Raw genomic sequence first — 10124 nt, forward strand, 5'->3', positions numbered from 1 at the left:
TGGTCCTCAGAGAAAGCATGGCCCAATACTAGAAGCTGTTAAGGAGGCACTACTCCAGTGCACAGCTCTAGGCTGGGTCTGCCCCACGCTCATGGGCTTGGGCATTAGTCACATTATAAACACGATTAAAAACAGGCTAATTTTTTTTCAACAAGGCAGTCTTTCCTGGGGTTGGACTCCTTGTGCAGCCTCCTGGGCTTCTCCTTGAATGTGAAACCCATGTGACTCCAGGGTACTGATAGGACGGTGCTTTGTAACCAAGAATGGGGATAAGGAAGGCTATTTCCTGAGCATGGCAAAGCTGGCCTGTGCCGTCCTCAGACAAAGACTGAAACTGATGTGAGTCTGTCTTTCTTTCTACATTTTAGCTGAAGGATTTGAATTTCTACCATATTGCAGTATGCTTTCTCTTACTTAATTTCTATACATGTGCTTTTGATAAAAGTGCTTTGGTTTGTTGTAAGTGAAACAACACCGTCCACACACTCCTTATGTCAGCTATGAGTTCTCTTAGTGACTTAACAACTTTGCCCTGGCCCGGTGGATAAACACATATTGATTGCTGTTATGTATTTATGCTGTGCGTTTTCCTTAGGCAGAGTTTACAAATGACCTTTGCCCCATTTTACTGCATTTCTGAAGCTCTTCAGCCTTGGGCAGCTGCTGTGACACTTGTTAAACAGGGGGCCTACCTTTAGCCTTTACTTTTGGAGGGCAGCAGATAGGAGACAAGCAAGGGATAAGAATGGGGCATACATTTCAAAATCCACAATGCCTTCCAAAAACCACAATGAGAATGGCTGTTGTGTAGGGTAACAACAAACCTCAGCACAGACCCCACTTTGGGTAAAGATGGTCCACCTTGTGGAGTCCCTGAATACCTTTGCTCCCTTTCTCCCATAGGCGCACAGCACACACCATGTACAAAACACCCTGTGTAGACACCTATGGCCATAAACCAGTTATGTCCAGGCTTCTCTGGCACTTCATTGACTGTTGGTCACATCTGTGAAGCACCAACCTTTGTCTTCCCAGTCCTGGAGGTCAAGCCCAGGGCGCCGTGCATACCATACAAGTGCCCTGCCATGAAGCTATAGCTTTAGCCCAAGTACCACTAATTCTGCATTTTCTGTTGGTATGCATCTGGGGCCGTGCTATGCGGACACACACAGAGGCTATTCTTATGGAACTTCATTCTCAATGCAGTCTTGTCGATGACAGTTTCTGATATAATGGACACTTGCCTTATCTGTGCTGGCCTGTAATACTACAGGCCACTTTTGGTGTGAGTTTAGCTCTCAAGATATGACTCATATTCATCTATCTCACAGGAAAGTTTGGGAGTTATATCAATGGAAGGATGTATTTAACATGGTCCCCAATTCATACTAATGATTTAATGTTTTATTATTTTAATTTTCAAAAATGTTTTATTTATTTATTATGGCTTGTATGATGGCAAATACATTTATAATTTAAATATAAACAGCTTCACTGACTACTGGCTGCTGTATTGAAGGGCTAATGAGTCATGACATTAACTTATTATTCACAGAAGGTGTTGCCAGGATGCATTTATTTCTTGTTCCTCTGGAAATTAACAGTAACTAGAGGCAGGAATATTACATAAATACCTTATTAAATTGCATAATTTGTCATCACCTTTGAAAAGGCCTAGACTTAAGAGGTCATGATACAGACAATCGAGCTAAGTGGTATCAAGGATATAAAAGTATAAAGTCACACTTAGCTATGAAGAGGCTTTAAACCCCTTTTCCTATACGTACTTTGGTCAGTCAGCATTTGAGCTAGGCTGACCTGGAATCAAATGTTTTATTTCTCTTTCATGACAACTTCATCCATGTATAAAGGGCATTCTGATCCCTCTTCCCCCACCTCCCATTTCTATCACCCTCACCCATTGGTCCAATTCCCAGACTCATCACTCTTTGTCACCAGAAGACTGGCTTCTTCAATTACCATCAATTCTTTTATTATGTGTTTTAATTTTTTTTTTTTTTTTTTTTTTTGGTTTTTCGAGACAGGGTTTCTCTGTGTAGCTTTGCGCCTTTCCTGGAGCTCACTTGGTAGCCCAGGCTGGCCTCGAACTCACAGAGATCCGCCTGCCTCCGCCTCCCAAGTGCTGGGATTAAAGGCGTGCGCCACCAACGCCCGGCATGTGTTTTAATTTTTTATGTTGGTTTACTTTTAATCTCAGAATTCATTTAGTATCTGGTCTCTTCAGTTTGTCATGGGATGTTTCTGGCATGTTTGGTTGTTAGTGAATCCACAGTCTGAAGGGAGATTCTGGAGCTGTCACGTGAGACAAGGGGCTTGAATGAATGATCAGCCTTTCAGCTTCTCAACAGATATAAGGTTACTAAGTCACTCTCTTTTCTAGTTTAAACTGTCATGGGTTTTTCTCTCTTTTGTGGTGGACAAGTATATAAAACTGTAATTGATAGTGAAAGTGTAGAACCCTAAGCAAAGCTCCATGGCTTCAGAATGGCCTTTCCACTGTGCCCTGAAATGTATAGTTTGGGACTGGGCAAACTTTGACTGGCTTCCTTAATCTAGCCTTGGGATGTTTTTATTTGTGAGTTCATTGCTATAAAGTGGTTTTACTTAATAAAAAATTAAATGATCTAAGGTGCTTTATTTTTAATGATGCTAAAACATTTACATAACATAAATAAATTTACCTATCTTCACAGTTGCAAACAAACATTCACATTGCTGTAGAACCAACCACCACTGCTATGCACCAAAGAACTCTCTTCATCTTGCAAAACTAAAACTCCCTTTTGTATACTAACAGCCTGTTCCACCTACCTGTGCTGCCACTGATCGCCACCATTCTAAGTTCTTTGCCTGTGATTTGAGTCAGTACCTTATATGAGTGGAATGATATCACATTTCTCTTTTTTACTAGCTTCTTGCCCTTATCATGTCTTCATGCTCTCCCATGTTGTAACATGTGTCAGCATTGCTTTCCATGTTTAGGCCAGGTGCATCTGTAGGTAGACAGTTGAATTGTTTCCACTTTCTTGGTTACTGTGAATATAATGCTGGGATCACTTCAAATACCGTTTTCAAATCTTTGAGAAATAACCAAAGATTTTTCAGGGTGAGAAGTGGATATGACAATTCTATTTTTCATATTTGACGCCCTTTGAGCTTTACTATTTGGGCTTAGCCCCAATCTTATTTATCCAGAAGAGACTAGCCATAGGAAGAGAATACAGAAACACACTTTCACAAGGATTGTTTCCAGCCTGTATGGGATGCTGGTGCAAAAGTGGTACAGAGCTTGTGGGAGTAACCAACCACTGTCTGATCGGACTTAAGGCCCACTCCATGAGATGAAACCCATGCCTGACACTGCTTGGGCCAAGAACCCGAGACTCTTTAGGCCATGGACCTAGGGGAAACCCAGATACTATTGTTCTGCTAAAGGGATGTAGCAATGAAATGACTCCTAGTGACATTCTGCAATACCCATAGACCAGGGTCTCACTCAACTATCACCAGACAAGCTTTCTCTTGCAGTAGATGGGACTAATACAGAGAGACCCACAACTGGACAATGTGCTGAGAATGAGAGACCCTGGAACACTCAGTCCTAAATAAAATGTCTTCATCAAACCTCTCCCAGAACTCAGCTATGTGGAAGAGGAAGCAGAAAGGTTGTAGGAGCTGTGTTGGATGGCTATTCTTGGTTGTCAGCTTGACTATATCTGGAATGAACTACAATCCAGAAAGGGAGGGCACACATGGGATCTGGATCTTGAGGCTGGAAGACACAGGGTTTTGATCTGGATGTTGAGGCCGGATGACACACCTTTAATCTGGGCCACACCTTCTGCTGGGAGCCCATATAAGGACAATGGAAGAGGGAAGGGACTGTGTTCATTCTTCTGCTTGCCCTTACCTTGTCAGAACATCCATTCCTCAAGAGAGGAGGGCGAGATGGGGGGAAGAAAGGAGAGAGAGACTCATTCTATAAGTTCTGTGACTCTAGAGAACTCTGACTAATACACCATGGGATGGAAGATACCAAGGAAATCCTTTCTTCTAGACACAACCAGAGTGTGTCTATGTGCATATGAACTCACAGAGACCATGGCAGCATGGTCTATGCGCATATGAACTCATAGAGACCACGGCAGCATGCACAGGGACTGCACAGGTCCAAGACAGATGGGGTCCAGCTGAGAGAAGTGGACACATGCCCCCACCCCTAACCCAGAAGCCGTCTACAAGTGTCAACCATTCACAAAGGAAAAATTGCTTTTCCCAATTGAGTCTCACTTGTATACAATCCACCCCATGCCCAGCAAAGATGGCCAACACAAAACTAATGCAATGATCTTTTTGGAGATTTTATTTTTGTCTCCTAAGGCTTGGGGATTTTTTTTTAACCTTACTGGTATTTTGCTTATATATTATGGTTTCAGATTTTGCATTTTTAAGGGTTTTGTGTTGTGTGTGTGTGTCTACATGTGTATGTATTTCTTGTACTTTTTCTGTTTTGTTTTATTCTTTTTTGCCTGTTTTTCTAAAGAGAGAGACAGAAGGTATGGAGTTAGATGGGGCAGGGAGGACCTGGGAGGAGATGAGGGAGGAGAAGCCATGATCAAAATAAACTGTATAAAAATTTATTTTCAAATAAAAAGTATTGTTTCAAATTCTAGATTGGTGTTTGACCTGTAATGATAGATAGCTTCCATGCAGTGAAAAAGATGAACTCAGAAAGTGTGCAAAACTCAAAGCTTTGTTTGTAGTTTGTGTTGTGTATTTTAAGCAATTGTTTTGAGATCTTTCCGTGTGGTAGGCCCTGCAGACCCAAGGACCTTCCACTCTTATCCTTGGAGTACTTTTTGTCATGGTGTGTGTTAGGATTTGAGACGTGATGGAGATGTTAGGAGGTATGGTTTACTTGTGTAAGTAGGGCCTGGAGGTGAGCCTTTGAAGGATGTTTTTTATACCTGTCTATCCCTGTGTCTGTTTCTTGGCTTCCATGAGGCAAGTGGCTCTGCCTCATCATGTCCTTTTCCACGGTGATTCTTCTTACCACAGGCCCCAAAACAACAGAGACAGTTGAAACCTCTGCAACTGTGAGCCCCAATCAATCCTTTCCATGTCAAGCAATCTCTCGTGTATTTATCAAGTATTGACTACTGCAGGGTTTGATCCCAATATTCTGCTAAGTGAACAGTGCTGCATCATATGCACTGTTCTCTCCTTAGGATGCCTTGGATGGAGAGCTGTGTGCTAGAGAACCAAGGACTGGGCTGGTCTCTGCCTCTCACAGCATCTCTGCCCTTCTTTAGAAGTGTTCCCTCCTCCTCTCCCTAGGCTCCCATCTCTGTGTACTTCTGTCCAGATGTTGAAAGGAGATTGTGTAACCTGGCACACAAGGAGTAAATGCCATTATTCTATTTATTCATTTTGGTCTCTTAAGACAAAGCTTCTCTGTGTAGCCTTGGCTGTCTTGGAACTAGCTCTGTAGACCAGGCTGGCCTTGAACTCACAGAGATCCGCCTGGTGTGGCCCACCACTGCCCATCTTCACGCCATTGTTCTATTGAGACCACCCGCTGGAGTTTCTGGTCAATCTGTGAATGGAGTGAATGGGTTGGCTTGAGGTCTGATCCACTGCTCCCTCCTAGAGCGCTGGCTCTCTCACACTCCTACACACACTACTCTGAGAGCAGGAACACTTACCACTCAGTGGGAAACTTCACTTTTAGTCTATTCCAGGGTAGACAGGGCTCAGTGACTACTGTCAATGGGTACCTGAAGGACACCAGCAGACCCTGGGAACAAGGTCCTTCTTTTCAAATGGAATTTCAACAAACATCTAATTGCAAATTTCTTTTTGAAAAGTTTATTAGTCCAAGATAGTAGGTTCTATTTTTAAATTTATTTACTAAGTGTGTGTGTAGTCCATGTGTATGCAGGTACCCTTGGAGGCCAGAAGAGGGCACTGGATTCCCTTAAGCTGGAGTTATGGGCAGTTGTAGCCATTCTACATGAATGCTGGGAACTCAATTCTGGTCCTCTGGGAGAGCAGTAAGCACTTCTAACTGCTGAGTGCTATCTCCTGTCCTTGGACTGTTCTTTTTATCCAGAATGATATGAGCTAACACCACAGGGTAGCATTTACACTTGAAAGAGCTATGAACGGATCCCCAGTTTGTAGTAGATACAATTAAACCCCTCACCTGCAGACCAAAAAGTTTCCAAGTTCACGCAGTTCGGTCATTTAACAGCCCCAGCCCCAGCGTTTGCTGTGCTCGGGGGGCACTGCTCGGGGTCAGGCAGGCAATCCCAGCCCGGGCAGAGCCAGTCTCACTGTGGAAAGCGATGGTTATGAGACCGGGCAGCTAGCACAGCCTGAAGGAGTTCCGGAAAAACAAGGCAGCTGCACTCCTTATTGTTTGCTGTTTGGCTGGAGAATTTCCAGCCTTTTCATGTCTCTAGGGTCATATGTCATGTGCAGTTTTTCTGTTTATATTAACACAATGCATGTGAATTAATGTACCCAAACCCAACAAAGAAAGCTCTAGAAAGGGATCGTGACACCAGCATCCAAGTTTGTCCGGTAGAGCTGATGGAACACTGGGATGGTTGAGTTGGATCTTAGATTTCAGCCTCCAACACCCAAGGGTAACCAAGGGGTTCTGTTTTCAGCCCTGTTCCTTATCACTTACAGGAAATGCGACTTCTGGGAGGAGCATGTCCTCTTCTGAGTCCAGACAACATTTGGGCCTTTTGACCTTGCTTTATTTTTAAATTATTTGTGTGTGTGTTTGTGTGTGTATGTGTTTGTGTGTGTGTGTATACACATGACATTACATGCATATGGAAGCCAAAGGTCAACTCTGTACAGTCAGTTCTTTCCATCCACTTTTACATGATTGAACTTAGGTAGCCAGGCTTGCCTAAAAAACACACTACACACTGAGCCACCTCTTCAGTCAAGACACTTACTTTGTTGAAGTGACTCGGGGCAGAGGCATTCCAGAAAGGACAGTTTACCTGCTATGGGAGCTTGAGAAGGCTTAACTGAAAAATAAAAGTACTTGATGGAAAAGAAAACAAAACTGAACGTTCCTAATGTCAGTACTGTATTTGAAGGGGAATGGCAGTAACATCCATGGCCGTCATGATCTGAAGATCACAGGTCCTCGTAAGAGCAAACGCAGCTACAGAAAACCCCACAGAACTGCCCTTGTAAGGTCCAGGTTTATGAGAAGTGGTCGAGGTTTTATTGTTTTAAACACACAACCAATAGATTGACACTGCCATTCTTATCTTGGAGTGCAAAGTGCTTTTCTCTGGACTGTGATATGAGAAGTGCTTAGTGATACTCTAGGGGGCAAAGGGCCATCTGTTCCTGCCCCTCTAGGACACTACGGCTATTGCCATATCTTGCCAGCCCTGACATTTCAATTTATGTGACTCCAAATCCCATGTTCTTTCATTAAGCTATTTTTCATGTCTTCTCACAGTTGCCATACATAATTTAATGTATTTAACACGCTCCCTGCTAGTTCATTCCCTGTAATGTGGCCTCAGTTCTCCACACAGCTACAGATCTGCTCTAGCTCCAATGACGGTTCTGTTTCTAGTCCTTGACAACACCTTTAACCCTTTATCTGGTCACCTGAGTATCACTAGTCCTTGGCAACACCTTTAACCCTTTATCTGGTCACCTGACTATCACTAGTCCTTGGCAACACCTTTAACCCTTTATCTGGTCACCTGACTATCAGTAGTTGGTATGATAAGCATCTGCCAGTCATTGTATGCATGCTGGAATATGCTGGGAAGCAAATCAAGACAGTTTCTGTCATCCAGAGTTTAGAGCAGTGGTCCTCAATTTGTGGGTCATGACCCCTTTGGAGGTCGAATGACCCTTTCACAGAGATCGCTTAAGACCACTAGAAATACCAGATATTTATATTATGATTCATAACAGAAGCAAAATTACAGTTATGAAGTAGCACTGAAAATAATTTTACGGTTGGGGGTCACCACCACATGAGGAACTGTGTTAAAGGGTCGCAGCATTGGGAAGGGTGAGAACCACTGGTTGAGAGTCAGATGTCAGCAACCAATAGAACATAGTAGCTAATCAGAAGGAGGGCAGCTTACCCAAATAGGCACGATAAATGGGTTTCCCTCCCCTTCTCTGCCTTGGAGCTAGAACCCAGGTACTTATACATACCAGAGACACTCTTCCAGTGAACTAACTCTAGACAAAGAAGTCTCTTTTAGCCCTCTAAGAAGAGTAGCTTTGGGGCTGGAGAGATGGCTTAGAGTTTAAGATCATTGACTGCTCTTCCAGAGGTCCTGAGTTCAATTCCCAGCAACCACATGGTGGCTCACAACCATCTGTAATGAGATCTGGTGCCCTCTTCTGGCCTACAAACATACATGTAGGCAGAACATTGTATACATAATAAATAAATCTTTTTAAAAAAAGCTTTGAACAGATTTACAGTACCAGGTAAAAATCCCCTCTTGTGGAAGTGGGCCTCAAAACCAGAAAGTGGTAGTTACCTCCGTAATAGTTACACCACTATCGTACCTGAGGGCACGCCTTGCCTAGTAGGTTGGTACTGCAGTGTGCAGAATAATTCTCATTTAAAAATGTCCTTAGCTAATCATTTTTGTGTTCTAAAGGTCCCACTGAAAATTTCAGGACACACACTTTTGGAGAGCAACAGAAAACTTTTGAAATAGTCTAAGAAATGAAGACATGCACTAAGACAGCAGGAACCAGTTTAAGAGATATTTCTGAAATAAACGGGGAAGATGTTAACGATCATATAAATGAAGCTGGAGAGTTGGTTTACAGGTTGGTTACAGACAACCAAGTTTTGTGGTAGCCTGAGTGGGAGGGGGTATCGGAGACAGAAACACAAGTGGAAAAGGGTTTCGGATGCTGAGTATCTGGTAACATTCTGAGGCCATGGTCCCTATGGTTAAACAAGAACCAAATCTGTAATCACATAAGGACATGGTCTTCCTTTTTCAGCTGGCACAGCCCCTTGGCAAACACAAACTGAAACCCAGCTCCACTCATAACAATGGAATTGTCTGCAGGAACAAGGGTGGGCAAGTGCTTGCAGCTTGTTTGGACCCAGACTTCTGTCTTGAGCTACCGCTTCACTCTCCAGGAAAGGCCGGTGGTTTGTTGTCTGGCCTTTGGAAAGTTGTTACTCTAACTTAATATTCATATTCCTAGATGGGATCACGTGGTATTGTGAAGGGGCCCCAAAATAGCTTGACCACACAGTTTCTGTGACAGGCTTACTGGGAGGCAACACCCAGATCCAGGAAAAGCCAGAAGCTGATACCACCCAGAGATCTACCCAGGGGTGGGAAAGTACCTGACATCCCAACCATTCCAACCATTAGATAAGGTGGCCAGATGTCCTTGAGTCTAACACACACCTATTTTTTTTACAGTTACCCCTAGACAATTGTCAGCCAATCAGGGTCCTGGACCCTGGAAATCCCCTCACCCCAACCTCTGCTATGATAAAAACTCTGCCCCACCTGAGCTCAGGGCTGTGTGGGACAGGGGGACCAAGCTCTGGAGTTTGAAATAAAGGCTCTTTGCTTTTGCATGTGGGATTCGGTCCCCGTGCTGGTTTTTTGGGGGTCCCTGCGATCTGGGCATAACAGGATACTGAGTATTCTGTAAATTAACTGAGCTACTTCATGCGTGAGTTTATACGTGAAGGTCAATAACTATTGAAGAAGCTGACTTTGAACACTCTCGTACATTCAAAGAGTAAGCGGAAAGGATTTGGAAAGCATGTAAAGACCAGCATGCAATAAACCCTGCAGGGTTTCCAGGTGACCCTGGAGCCTGAGGAAGTTACCATCTTGCAGTTCTAGGCCGGTTTTCTTCCTAAGTTTTGTGACTTCTTACCCTCTGGTTCGTCTTGTGCCAGGATGCAACTCTTACTCTTTCTGCCTAGCGTCTCCCAGCCGCAAAAACTCCCCGGCTCAGTTTATCACGACTCCTCACCTGGACCAGGAAGTCCGATCGCCAAGGCAACCAGATCAACTTCCGGCCTGAAGACCGCTCCTGGTTGACGAGAG

Source organism: Peromyscus maniculatus, chromosome 16 (assembly GCF_049852395.1).
Source record: "Peromyscus maniculatus bairdii isolate BWxNUB_F1_BW_parent chromosome 16, HU_Pman_BW_mat_3.1, whole genome shotgun sequence".
In the NCBI taxonomy this organism is placed as follows: domain Eukaryota; kingdom Metazoa; phylum Chordata; class Mammalia; order Rodentia; family Cricetidae; genus Peromyscus; species Peromyscus maniculatus.